Here is a 15,388-nt window from a genome sequence, read left to right as displayed (position 1 = left end):
TATTCAAACCGTGTAATGCGCATATTTTTAAAGATGTAATTTTTTTTATTGTTTGGTATATAAAATTACATTTATTCAACCCGTGTAATAAATGGGGGTTTTTAAAGATGTATTATTTTATTATTTGATAAACAATATTACATTTATTTAACCCGTGTAATACACGTGGTTTTAAAGATATAACTTTTTATTTTGTATATAAAATTACATTTATTCAACCTGTACAATAAGGTTCTTATATATATAATTTTTTATTATTTAATATATATACAATTATATTTATTTAACCCGTACAATAAATGAGGTTATAAAGATATATTATTTTATTATTTAGTATATAAAATTTATTTATTCAACCCCGTGTATTACACGGGGTTATAACCTAGTAATTGAATAAAAGAAATCACAGAAAAAAAAATTAATGATTGCTGCAAGACTACACTGCCCGAGCCTCTTTTTCCCTCAACGTCCATTAAGGGCTTCACCAACTCACCCTTTGCGATCCGTATTCATAAAGCCCTTTTGTGGCCGTTATGCAACACTTGTCGTGGCACGTCATACAGGGGCTTTACGGGACGTAATCACTAGAGCCCGTAGTCATAAAACCCCTACCAATTATTACCTAATTATTAATTTTCATTTTTATTAATTAACTAAAAAAACACTTAACTTTTTTTACTGGTCCATTTTTGAAAACAACCCCCCATACCGCCGCTATGTAGATAGAGCTGCTCCCTTTTTTGCCCCATAACGCCGCCCGTCGTGGTGTGCTAGGCACTATGGGGCGCGACTGGCCAAAAAAAAGCCCCACATAGCGCCCCACTACACTCGGTCTTAGCGCCCATCTTTGGTGCCTTTGGGCAGTGTCTGGGCGTTAAAGGCATGGTGTGGTTGTTGGCGTCAGACAACCTCAAGATGGAGCATATATATCTTTTATATATATATATATAGGGCTCGGTTCAAGTAAGAACCACCACGAGTTGTGAGAATCGTGAGAACTTTTTCTTTCCGCCCAAGTTTAATCAAAATTTTTTTGTAGATAAAAATATTATAAACACAGTCGATAGTTTTGACGAATGCAAGTTTTTTTATGCGTTTGAGTAAATTTTGTACGAAGATAAATATATTTTTACGCCTCATGTAAATATGGGTATGCGACATTTTTTTTAATTTTTTTGTGAAACAAGTGATTTTTATGTCTTTTGAGAAAAAAAAATCAGAAAAACCTTTTGGATGAGATAGTTCTCACGGTTCTCAGAACATAAGATTGTTTTCATTTTAACACATTCCTGTGTGTGTATATATATATATATATATATATATATATATATATATATATATATACGGGAGGGTTCATTGGGTAACACTAAAAAAGTGGGGAACGGGGGAACACTCTTAAAAATTATACTTAACATGTTAAAAAAATGTTTTTCTAAATTTTTTTCGGCGCTTTTTCTTATAAATACAAGTAGAAACATTTTTGATAAAAAAATCAAAAACTAAAAATATAAAAAAATGTTTAAAAAACAGTTATATCTTATAGAATTAACTTATCATGTTAAAAATAATTTTTTTTTTAATTTTTCAGCGCTTTTCTTTATAAAAAAGTGGAGAAACTAGTCGAATAAAAAAATATTTTTTATAAAAAAAACATTTTTTAGCCTTTTTTTAATTGTTTTTTTTTTAATATTTTTAGTTTTTGATTTTTTTATTAAAAATGCTTCTACAAGTATATATAAGGAGAAGCGCCGAAAAAGATGTTTAAAAAATTAATTTTTAACATGTTAAGTTAAATTTTTAAGAGTGTTCCCCGGTTCCCCACTTTTTTAGTGTTCCCCAATGAACCTCACACTATATATATATATATATATATATATATATATATATATATATATATATATATATATATATATATATATATATATATAGGTAGAGGATCCTGTAAAAAGTGAGACTTTTGTAAGAAGTGTGAGAAATAATCTTAGAATGACAAGTGTCCCTCTTCTTAATTAATTCAAAAGGGTACATTAGTAATTTACCTTTTCTTATCAATTAATTGTGTGTAACTGTTTTGGAGTTAATTTAGGAGATTATATCATCAGAATCAATCATTAACTAGTATTATATCATCTTCGTTCATTAATTCAGGTTCAAAAGTATTTGTTTTCTCTGCAATTTTGGAGCAATTTTTTCATTACGAAAATCACAAATGGAAGAAAGCGATACAGGTTCATGTGTGGTGTTTTATTGCATAAAACAATTGTTTGTATGGTGTCGTTTATATACAGATTGCGTTGAGGAAAAATATACAATAAAACTTACTGTGTTTTCATGGATTTCATCTATATTTTTTTTCATGAAAAAACATGAGTTATTTGATAAAGTTTGTTTTATATAATGTTTGGTATGAAACGGGTTCTATCAAGTTGTGTGGTGTTATATTCATAGAAGGTTGATTGGGATTCCAGATAAAACACCATGACTTGAATCATGGCGTGGTGTTTTATCTGGAGACATTGTTCATGGCGTGGTGTTTTGTCTTGTTCATGGCGTGGTGTTTTGTCTAGACAAAACACCACGCCATGAACAATGTCTCCAGATAAAACACCACGCCATGAATAATGTCTCCAGATAAAACACCACACCATGAACAATGTCTCCAGATAAAACACCACGCTATGAACAATGTCTCCAGATGTTTAAAACACCACGCCATGAACAGTGTCTCCAGATAAAACACCACACCATGAACAATGTCTCCAGATAAAACACCACGCCATGAACAATGTCTCCAGATAAAACACCACGCCATGAACAATGTCTCCAGATAAAACACCACACCATGAACAATGTCTCCAGATAAAACACTACGCCATGAATCTGATTACAGTTCTTCTTAACGTAAAACACCACGCATTGAATCTTATATAAAACAAAGAGGCTTCCGATTTAGATCTTGGTAATTAATTCCTATAATTAAGGAAAATGAGTGAATGTAGGTGTTTTTGGTTGTGTAGAATACGGTTACCATATTTGAAACATTGAAAAAGACACTATTGCCCTTCAATTTTACATAAGGTCCCTCTAATTAAAACACAATTTACATTTTTATACCCTATTGATCTCAACCATTAGATCAAATATCCAATGGTTTAAAACACTTCTTACCCTTCTTACATTTTAGACACTTTTTACCATATCCCTACCCTATATATATATATATTGGAGAGTTCAAGTGAGAAGAATTTTTTTTTTTAGGAATAAAAATGAACAAATTTCAACCAATAATAATGCTTTATTTTACTTCATTTAATATAAGTATTTAATGTTACTATAAGGGAACAATGGTAAATGTACATTGGTTCATTAATTTGTAGTCTTCCTCTTTAATAACTAATACGTTAATTACATAGTTAGTCCCTGTGGTTTGCACCAATTAACGTACTTAGGTACTAATAGTTTAAAATCATATTCTAGGGTATTAACTTTTCATTTTGTAACGTTTGGAGGTATTAACGTTATTTGTAGGTTTAAAATCACATTTTATTAGTACCTAACTATGTTATTTTGTGCAAACCACAGGGACTAACTATGTTAGTACCCTAGAAGTTAATACCCCCAAACGTTACAAAATGAAAAGTTAATACCCTAGACGGTGATTTTAAACTACTAGTACCTAAGTATGTTATTTTGTGCAAACCACAGGGACTAACTATGTAATTAACTCTTAATTTTTTTATAACTTATCTTCAAAATATATATTTTTTCAAAAAAATAAAATAAAATAATTTAAAGTGTAAGATAAATTACGAGTTGTGTAGGATAAATTCCGAGTTGTGCAGGATAAATTTCAACGTGTAGGATGAATTCGAAATATGTAGGATAACTTTTGATGTGTGTAGGCAAAAAAAGTTAGTGTGAAGGATAATAGTCTTTATGACTAAGTAATTAGTAAAAAATGATAATAAATGAGATAAGTGAAAAACTATTTAATGTTTGACAAAATTACCATTTGTTCTTTTTCTTCTCAATTAAATTTTCTTCTCAAATGAATCTTCCCATATATATATATATATATATATATATATATATATATATATATATATATATATATATATATATATATATATATATATATATAAAGATAATATGCAGGAAGTGGGAATCAAAAGAAAGTATTTATATTGAATCAAATAATCAACAACGTAATCGAATATCTACATGTGAGTGTATATGTAGAAATCTTGAACCTACTTATCCGTAAATTAAGAAATGAATGTTGATGGTATAATTTTTTATTTAAATAAAAAATTTTATTCTTCTACTTTACATCAATAATATTATTTCTCCCTTGCTTAGGTTTACCTTCTTTTTAAGAGGTAAGTATCTCTACCAAATGGACTATCTCATATTGACAATATGATATAATAACTTATTGACCTGTTTTTCTAATCTGACCATCATTAATTCTAGTCTTATTTCTAATTGCATCATAACTATAATAATTATAAAAGATAGTTTAGATTTTTTCCCTTATCAGTAAGCTTTATCTTACAAAGTGATAATCAATTTCAGTGTCTTTTATTCTCATATGGAATACAATGTTGGGTTTAATCTTGATTACGGGTGAAGTTCAGATCGAGTACGGGTCAAGTCAGTTACCCGGTTTATTTAAATGGGTTAGTAGGTTATCCGGTCACATATGATGGGTCTTGAAGTCAATGTAGCAAACCAGATAATGAGTAACGAAAGGGTCAGACTTGACCGAGTTTCACTGGCAACGTGGTGTAGAATAAGTTGGAGTGTTGCTTTAAATCAGGAAGCACAAGTGGACTAAGTTATTTTGCATGTGCATGTATTTGTTTATTATAAATAGTAGTGTAAATTGTTTCGTTATGACTTATGGGAATGAGATCAAATACAAACACTTAAGTTTGTAAGAACCATAAGAACCAATACATAATTGACAAGTGTCCATCAATAAAAAATTAGTTTAGGGGTAATTTAGACTTTTTGACCATATTTATTTATAACTAATTAAAAATAATTACAAAAAATATAATGAGCACAACACTATATAATTAGCACAACATCATTAATCGTTCTTCATTATCAGCACATCGTCCTCGAATCGTTCTCCATTATCAACATAAACGACATTAGCACAACATCTTCAATCGTTCTCCATTATCAGCACACCAGATGTGCTGATTATATCTACTTTTGGTGTTTGTTTGTATTATTTTGTAATTAACACATAATCAGCACCTTATTAGCACAAATATAAAACACCTTTTGTTAACTTTTTTTAAAAAACACTTTTATAAATACAAAAAGGTATAGCAATATGGTACTCATATTAAAGATAAAAAAATACTTGATTTTATGGTATATATTTTTAAAAAAAATAATGAAGTATATAAAAGTTATTTTAGTTTAAAAAACCTTGGTGGAATTTGTATTTAATAGAAAATGGTCAAATGACTAGCAATTTTACAAAATTACCCCTAATTTGTTAGTAGTAATTTTTAATTATAAGAGTTTTATTTATAATCAATATCAACCCTTGATTTAAATTAACAATGGTTCAGATCTGTTCTTACGGTTCTTATAATTAGCACTGTTTGTACAGGATCTCAACCTACCACTTCTCATTTTATAATAATGAAAGGTTTCTGTCATTTTTTATCTATCTTCTCTTCTGCATATTTACTTTCACAAGTGTGTGTTGTGAAAGTGTAGAGAGGGGCGTGAACCAACATACAAGGGTTAGAGGAAATATACAAGGCGGTGAACAAATATGAGCTTCTGTGAGGAAATCTTATAAAAAAATAATATTTGAAAAGTTGGTTGAGCCATACAAGTTTTCATGTTACTTGGCAGCTACGTTTGACCTTTCTACACATTTTGTTTCTTACTTTTCCAATAAATTACCAAACCAACTTCAAGTAAGACACATTTTGTTTCTTACTTTTCCAATAAATTACCAAACCAACTCCAAGTAAGACAGGGAATTTTGAATTTGATAGTTGACATTCATTATAATTTGCATGTGAATGAAGTTGAACCTCTTTGTGACATTGATTATTACACATTAACCATTTTTCAGGCCCATTTGATGTATTTAAAATTCGTGCTCCCAATAAGAGACACAAGGAGAATTCAAGAATTGACTAATGAAACCAACGATGAATATAATTGTTTGCAACTCTCGAATATAAAGTGTACAGTTTGATATATTGGAAACAAAAGAAAACCATAATATGTGAAGATCGTAACATAGTGGTACCCGTTATATATTTATGTGGCTGCAAGTGCATTGTGAGCTCTACTTAAGAGACAAGTGGAGTGCTTCTTTGACTTTAATTTTCGTGCATGGTGGGATCGCATAAGCTCCTCCGTATGTCAAAAGTTGAGTTTGTGGAATCAGAGTTCACACGACCATTTCAACCATGAATGGTCAACTACCAAAATAAACGTCTCTCACGGGTTTTAAACCCTAAACTTTTAACTTTTTATAATAAGAATTCTTTGATTTTCTATGCTAAATCCATGTTTACGATGTAGGATCAGGGCCGGCCCAAGTCCAAGCCAAATAAGGCTAGGGTTTTAGGCCCCAAAATCTACAGAGCCTCAAGTTTCCAAAAAAAAAAGTGATAAGGGGGGGGGGGGTAGTGGTGGTTATGTAACACCTCGTAAAATCGCGTCCAATTCAATGATGTCACGTGTCATAAACCCTTATTGCAATTAAGAATATCTTGAGGGACTAAAACTGTCAAACAATGCAAAGATATTAATAGAAGGACCAAAAGCGTCAACATGCCAAACTTGTGCCTCTGAATGACTCTGTATGATGTCCGTATTCATTACTGAATAAATTGTCAGACACTAAAAGCCGTTTGCGCTTAAATGTCAAAAGTTACAAAACACAGGGGTTAAAAGTGTCAACATGTTAATTTTACCTCTGAGAGGCCTTTTTACGTTCCCAAAAGTTTTGTAATGCATTATTACACCCTCAAGAATATCTGATAAAGGTTTCATGAAATTCCGATTCAAAACCTTAATGTAAATTGCAGTTTTCAAGGATAGGGGTTAAAGTGTAAATATCAATATTCTTGTATCGGGAGACTTTTTCTATAGATCCAAGACTTGTAAATGCATGGCCACACTCCCTAGGACACCCCTGACCTGTTTACGCTGACCATGCATGCTGAAAATGTCAGATTATCGAGTAATTAAAGTGCAGGGACTGAACATGCAACACAACAAAACAATTCTGAAAAGTGTTGCCCCGCGTGGCGCACTGGGGTCTTCTTCCCCTGGCGCGTGGCGCGACGGAGGACGGTTTTCAGCAGCAACTGCCAGCTGCCCAGCCTGCAACCTGCAATCTTTGGAGAATCTTGCAAACTTGTTTTCGAAATCAGGAGCACAGCCAACAGTTTTTCATGCATAGGGACACCTGGAATTAGTGGTGTAAACGAGCCGGGCCAAGCCCGAGCTCGACCAGGCTCAAGCTCAGCTCGTTAGGTTTTTATAAAGCTCGAGCTCGAGCTCGGCTCGGTTCGAGCCTACTTCTTTGAGCTCGTGCTCGGCTCGCGAGTAAAACTCAAAGCTCGAGCTCAGCTCGACTCGGCTCGAATTATTTTGAGAACAACCTTAAATGAGCTAAAAGCTCGGCTCGAGCTCACTTCAACATCGTTTAAACGAGCCAAAGCTCGGCTCTGGCGTGGCTCATCAATGTTATCATCATTATTAATATAAAAAAATTAAAAAAAATGGTCCTAAGCACGATTTTAGAACTTAAGGGATCTTGTGTGAAGATCAGAAAGCTCCAGAGAAGGTCTTGAAGTGAGTTGCAATGAGCAAGTGAAATGTTGCAACATGAAGCTCTTTATATAGGATTTTTAATCTTCCAAGATCATTCCACCTTAGTCTACAAGTGTTTCTTGAAATGTTTCTAAGCTCGGCTCGAGCTCACTTCAACATCGTTTAAACGAGCCAAAGCTCGGCTCTAGCGCGACTCATCAATGTTATCATCATTATTAATATATTATATATAAAAAATTAAAATTTTGTATGGGCTCGTTTAGGCTTGCGAGCCTAAACAAGCTTTGTATTTCAGGCTCGAGCTCGGGCTCGATAACAAAACGAGCTCTATTTCAGGCTCGAGCTTAGGCTCGGGCTCGTTAAGGCTCGGCTCGTTAGAGCTTTTAACCGAGCCGATCACGAGTAGCTCTCGAGCCTCTGGGCTTGTTTACACCCCTACCTGGAATTGATCAAGAAACACTTGTAGACTAAGGTGGAATGATCTTCGAAGATTAAAAATCCTATATAAAGAGCTTCATGTTCCAACATTTCACTTGCTCATTGCAACTCACTTCAAGACCTTCTCTGGAGCTTTCTGATCTTCACACAAGTTCCCTTAAGTTCTAAAATCGTGCTTAGGACCATTATAAGTGTCCTTAACCTCCTAATTTCAGTTTTGATTAGTTTAGTAACCAAAAGTCAAACTTATCGTAATTAAGGTTTGACTTAGTGATTAATCACTAATGGTCCAGTCATTTTTCGAATTGAAAGTGGCTATGAGTTGGTAATTATGTGGGTAATAAACCCTTAAAAGGCCACCCTCTGATTTCCACCCTAACTTGGTCAAATGTCGGGTCAAACGTAATTATAAAAAGTCAACAGAAAGCTATTTTTCAAATAAACACATAATTAACGATGTAGAAGCCATGAAACCTGTTTTATCAATTGTATAACTTGGTAATTATAGCAAGAACATGTCTAAGCATGTTCAACCCAACAATTTTGAGTTTAGGCTCGGTTCGGAACCGAAAATCGCAAAAGTAGACTTTTGCTTTGACTTTCAGTTCTGACCCGATTTAGCTTAGTTTAAACATGCCTTGAAGTTCCATTAGGACCAGTTTATAGGTTAGTATAACCCTCTGAGATTATACAACCTGGTTCCTAATTTATCCTATTCATTTGCATGTTTCCGTTATATGCCTAAATGTTGACCATTATGCCCTTTTGACCTTAAAACGAGATTTTTGGAAACGTGAGAGGACAAAAACCTTTATTACTGAATTATAAACATGTCCTAAAAATTTGACCTCAGTTTGAGGTCTAGATTAAGAGTTATGCTCAATATCGTAATTTAGAAACTTTTTATTAATTAAACGGCATAATTAGCATAAAATCTATCTAAACCCAAATTTTGACACCAAACTTTTTACCCACTGATGTAAAATAATATTTTGGAATTTTTGAAGATTTTTATTTATTTTTAAACTGAGCATAACATAGGATTCTAGCTTTGATCAGGTAATTGTCGGTTATACCCTTTTCTTGAATAAAATAAGTTTTACATAACATATTGATACCAAACCTTTTGCTACTGATTTTATATAATAAATAAAATATTTTGAACTTTATAAACTGATCAAAAACTCAGATTTCCTATTATAACCCAAAAATTGCTTAAAACCGACTTTTACGCGTTTTAAGCGCATAGTATGAGTTAAAACTATTTTTGGCATATAAAACTTAATACCTACTGATGTTTTAAGTAAATTTTTATACTTTAACAGTAAGCAAAAGTTTTGAACTCAGATTTCTAATTTTGACCTTTAAAGCTTATGTGAAATTACCAAAATGCCCCTACGGTGCATAATTTGGTTATAAAAGATAAATTTCACATATATGCAATACCCTACTGTTATGACTTACAAAAATAAATATTTTTACTGATATTTTCAGTCCAGAATCTCAGGTTAATGTTTAACCTCTTTTATAACCCTTAAAATGACCAAAATACCCCTACGGGGCTTAAATTAAATTTAAATTCGTTTTGGGCATAATGGAAGGTATCCTACTGATATCACAACATATTTAAGGCATATTAACTTAGGAAACCTATACATGACTCATTTGGTTACCCGTTATGCATTTTCGCGTTCGGTACGGTTTATGTGACTAGTTTGCATAAATTGACCGAAACGGGTCAAACCTTATCATTTTTATCTCAAAATCCAGAATGTGTTTAGTTTACCCATATTATACAAGTCTTCAAACTTTTCGGGTCTAAACCACATTCTAATTCGGTCTTCCCTTAAACGTGCATTTTGAACCGTATATCTTCCTTTAAAACTAACCGGTCTAAGTTAGACTTAATTAAGACCCGTTAGGAATCTAATAGGTTATTAAAACCTTCGTTCCAGATTTAGGAGACCAGTAAAAGATACTTGCATTCCCTGATTTGTACGACTAGGATAAATTTGCATAATTTGCTCAGGTAAATACTTTTAACTTATTTTCCGTTATACGGGCTTGGGATACGGTATTATAATAATACCGCTTGGTCGGGTGTGTAATTGTTTAAATCGGATTGTGATTAATATAATTGCATAACTCGTTAAATCTGTTTTGTTTGGTATATGGCTTTTGGGGGGTTAATGACCGTGTCCTGGATATCCTCGGCTCATTCATTGAAATGGCCACGACTTAAGCACGGGGTGTAGGCATACACCTGACAGTTGCGTATGTATAAAGGTAATCCACAATAAGGAAAATTCCTTGTGGGTATTATACCTGTGGTGTGTCAATTAATCTTGTCCGGCTCTTCTAACTGGCCCTGACTGTCACACCCCAACTGATGGCGGAATCATCAGGGCATGGCACTGAGCGAAACAGATTGTCCAGAAGTTTCCATAACAATTATCATTACTATTCAATTTAAATAATACGTCCCATACCGTATCTCAAACAGTAAATAAATTATTACAGACACAAATCCAGGCAAATATTTCCGTTCCGACAACTCAGATTTAAATATGAATATTATTTATCTTCTTCTAGAGACTCTTGCTGCAAGATCTACAGACAACTATGCTCTAGACGCTTATTCTAGCCTCGCCTTCCTAGCAGCTAAGCATCCTAATTGCCTGTCACATACGTTAAAATAAAAGTCAATACACATAGTGTAAAGGTGAGCATACAAGTTTAATAATAGCATATAGAGTCGAAATAGTTTACGCATAACCAGCACGTACACAGAGGAAAACGAAGCATGTTAATTATCGACATGGATCTATCGATACCAATGACGGCGGGTTGACTGCCCGAGGTAGTTCGCAATACATGATTACCACCGTAATCCATGCAAGTAATTGTCCATAACAACCCCCATGTGAACGGGTGCTGAGTCCAAACTATAGTACTATCGTCGTTAAGGCAGGTAGACAACATTCCACGTGTAAATATAACAACAAGCATTCATTTAGTCACGTAATACATGCGGTAACGGTTAGCGTTTATATATTGCGTAGTGTGTTCGTTTGTGATTTAGAATAAGTAACGTATGTAACACCCAAAAGTGCGAAAGCAAAAAGGGTTCGAGTATACTCACAACAATTGAATGGATTGAAGGGAGCGCTTGAGAGTAGGGTTAGCCTGAATAGTTCGATAGCATAAAGATAAGCAACGCATAAAACGGAAACATGTGTTGAAAGATCGGACAGCTGGTCGATCGGACGGCTGACCGTTCGGTTAACATTCCGTTCGGACAGCTGTCTGGTCGGACGGGAGTCCGATCGGATGGCTGTTCGAGTGGATTGTTTCTTCCTTTGAGTAGGATGTGCTTGTGTACGATGGTTTGACCTTTTGAAGTTTTTGTTGTAGTATTTCAAAACATGGAAGTATCCTTTCCTTTCAGGTCGATCGGACGGTCGTTCGATCGGCCGGCAACCCGATCGGCTAGGTACCTCAAACAAGTTCTCAGCAGGGTGTCATCCGATCGGACGGCTGTTCGATCGGGTGGCACTCCTATGCATCGAACATGTTGAAAATCGATTAAGTGTTGAAGTCAAGTATCTTATAATCCGAAGAGTAATCCAATCGGACGGCAGTCCGATCGAATAGCAGTTCGTTCAATACCCAATCTTCAAATAAATTGATTAAGTGTGGAACCATGTGCTAGTCGATCGGCTGACTATCTGATCGGCTGGCTGTCCGTTTGGACAGCAGTCCGATCGGTCAGCACCATGACCTGATCAACCTGTTCGTCTAACACTTGGTTGTTCTGATTTTTGTCGTTTTATAGAGGTATTTTGACAACGAGTCAAACCATAGAACCCTAGTCTTTACTTGATTCTCCTAATCGTATAGGAATCACCCAAATCCGGTCAGTGAACGGTTCGAGTTCGAGACACTGTTTAATGTTTAACCTGAAATCGGTGAACCTCATGGATAGAATCCGGATCTTGAGTCACACAACCACCGAAATGGTTAGTAAGTCGGCACAAGCTTCGTCTCTATCGGTTTTGAAGGCGTTATGTGTAGAAGAGTTGAAAGAAAGTTAGAAAAACCATCTTTCAATCCTTTCTACCGTGTATATGTTTAGATCTATGAAAGATCTTTGTTTGTTTATGTGGAAATCGGTTAGATCCAAGTTATTCTTGGTGAATTGAAGCCAAAACATGAAGTTATTCAAGAACACCATGATGACATCATCCTAGAACACTTGAATCTTGATGATTTCACGGTTAAAAGTTAAGATTTGAAAGATAGAAAGGTGTAGGAGTGCGTGTAGATCAAGAAAGTACAAGATTTACGACGAAATATTACCGGGATTGAGAGAAATCGAAGTAAAGGTGAGCTGAGCGTGCTGGTCGGACAGAGGTTTCCAAAAGTAGAAAGTTTGACAATGACAGGGGGTATTTATAGGATGCCAAAAGAGGTAATGGCTGACCGATCGGCCAGGCAGCTCGATCAGACAGCCTGTCCAATCGGAAAGCAGTCCGATCAGCTGGCTGCTCGATCGGGTGGTAGCCTGATCATTCAGCTGCCTGATTTGAGTGTTTGGTGCGATGATTTTTGAGATTTCAATTACGATTGCGACCGATAAGGATACGATAGAGTTTCCTATTCAAATTACTTTTGATCCCAACTATTTCATATCTTGCACTGTCTCTTCTCCGCTAATTATCATACTATATCTACATATAATCATCGTTGTTTCGTATTCGATTTGCGTTTGCGATTCGATTGATTACCACACATAACATAAAGTAAACATGCACAAGTAACACATAAGGCACACACACACACACGTATAACAATAACCAATCATTTCGATATTCGAGTTTCGAGTTCGATGATGATTAGAGTAGTTCGATTATCGTTTAATTAACTTTATCGCATTGTTACTTCCTAGTATTCAAAGTCGTAATGCGGTTCGTATTGATAAATATACTTCGATTACTGCGACTTAACTGATTACTCCACATAATACAACTAACGTAATACATAAATTAGACTAACTACAGTCAAAGAAGTCAAAACAGTGTTTGGTCAAGGAGAGACAGATTTGCAATTAGCAACCTTTCCTCCCTTTGACTTCAATCTTGACTTTGACTTTGACTTTGTCTTTCGAAACATGGGGTGTTACACTGACAGACGGAAAACATATAAATCTGTATACAAGATTATTTTTAAAATAATTGTCCCAAGTTATAAAAGATGTTTTGTGCCTTGTGCATTCAAATCAATTTTCTTAAACATTTTCAAAATGAGTCGGTTAATTGTATTTACTAGTGTAAACTGACGTATTTTCCAAAAATGCTAAGTGCAGGTACTAGACGGAATAGGCTGGCTACTCCTAGCATCAATAAAGAGTCTTGCAAGCTTAGATGTTTACAAATCTGTTGAACAATGTTCCTTTTAACTTTGATCCGCCTGTGTATCCCTTACAACCGTTTTTTTGTAATAACTGATATTACTTTCATTCGGTTTGTAATATTTTTATCTTTCGACTTCCGCTGTGTATTAAACTGTGATAAATTGTCTATGATGATATCAACTACGTCACGATACTCCCCACCGGGCCCACCGGTAATACGTGGAAATATCGGGGTGTGACAGGTTGGTATCAGAGCCAACATTGAGTGAATTAAACACTAGCCTTTTGTGTTTAATCTCAATGACACAGTTTGCACATTCCTCGACTTCCGAGTCTAGGCAAAGAACTTAAGACGAATCCTAATTCTTTTTATTTTGTCCTTTATTGTTTTTCCTTTGTTGTCCTTTTGTTTATTTTGACAGGTTCAACAAAATGCCACCAAGGTTCAGAAGAGGAGGACGAGGAGGCGCCATTCACCAGCCACGATCATGAAGCCGGACCTTCTCACCGGCGAACTCCGTCTATTACCATGAGCACAAGTCCTCAAGAGGATTGGAGGACCTATTTGGAGCCCGCGAGGCGATCTGTCTCGCTAAGTTCATCACCTTCTTACCATCATTCTTTTGGGCCACAATCGGAGAACGAGCCCAATGATTCGCACCATTCATACCTACCACTGCAGCGGTCGGGGTCGTACCACGCGTTTCAAGACCCGACCCCATTTTTCCAGAGCCGGTTTAACCCGACAAACCTGATTAAAGAACCAATGGGTCATAACCCATTGGGCCCAGAAGACCGTTTCCCTGAAACTCAGGACATGGAAATGGATGATGACCCGGATCCCGCCGAACCACCATCAGGGACACCTACTCACCCCATCGAGATTTCGAATGGGTCGTCTTTTCATGGATCAACTTATCGTGGTCCAGACAGCTATGAGGCAAGATTTTCCCAATACGACTGGGTGTTTACTCCCTCCTACCACTCAGCACCTCAGCAGCAGCAACAACATGATCCCTCAAAGGATTCACGTTTTGTAGCGGTCACTCCACCGCCACCGCCGCCAGAGCAGCAGCCGCCTCCGGAGCCACCGAGGCGGAGAAGATCAAACGCACGGATGTCCGTGTGAGGGGGAATTCGTATCAGCACCCCTCAACCTTCCAGTGGCAGTCACTATCCGCCACTTTATGAAGACCCACAGATGGGTGGGCCTTCAAACTCCATTTCTGAGGTGGACTCTATGCCAGTCGCACCACCACCGATGGGTTATGATAACCCGATTCCTTCATACGCCGGTGCAGCTGTGACAACTCGAACTTTAGACCTACTTTGTGTAACGATACGTGGTTATGAGAACGTTATTAATAGAATGATTATGTGATTATATTATTGTGTGCATTGTGTAATATGTGTATGTATATAAGTTACATAAAATTCGAACCGCACAACACCTACACACTCGACCGCACAAGCCTTTGGGCCGTATCACTTGTATCCGGTTAGATGGCAGCCCAAGTGATGGGTTCGGCCCATCCTACCTTAGCCGATTTACATATGGGGGTGTTGTAACCATTCCCCACTTTTTACAAAATCACAACACACACAAGAAACCCTAGCTATTCTCTCTCTTTTTTCGCAAACCGAAGGCAGCCAAGAATCCCTCCTTCACCGAAGATCTTTGTGCTCGGATCAAACCCATCCTCTTTTCAA

The sequence above is a fragment of the Helianthus annuus genome, chromosome 5 (assembly GCF_002127325.2).
Source record: "Helianthus annuus cultivar XRQ/B chromosome 5, HanXRQr2.0-SUNRISE, whole genome shotgun sequence".
NCBI lineage: Eukaryota > Viridiplantae > Streptophyta > Magnoliopsida > Asterales > Asteraceae > Helianthus > Helianthus annuus.
The sequence above is the reverse complement of the archived record's forward strand: the minus strand, read 5'-3'. Positions refer to the sequence as shown.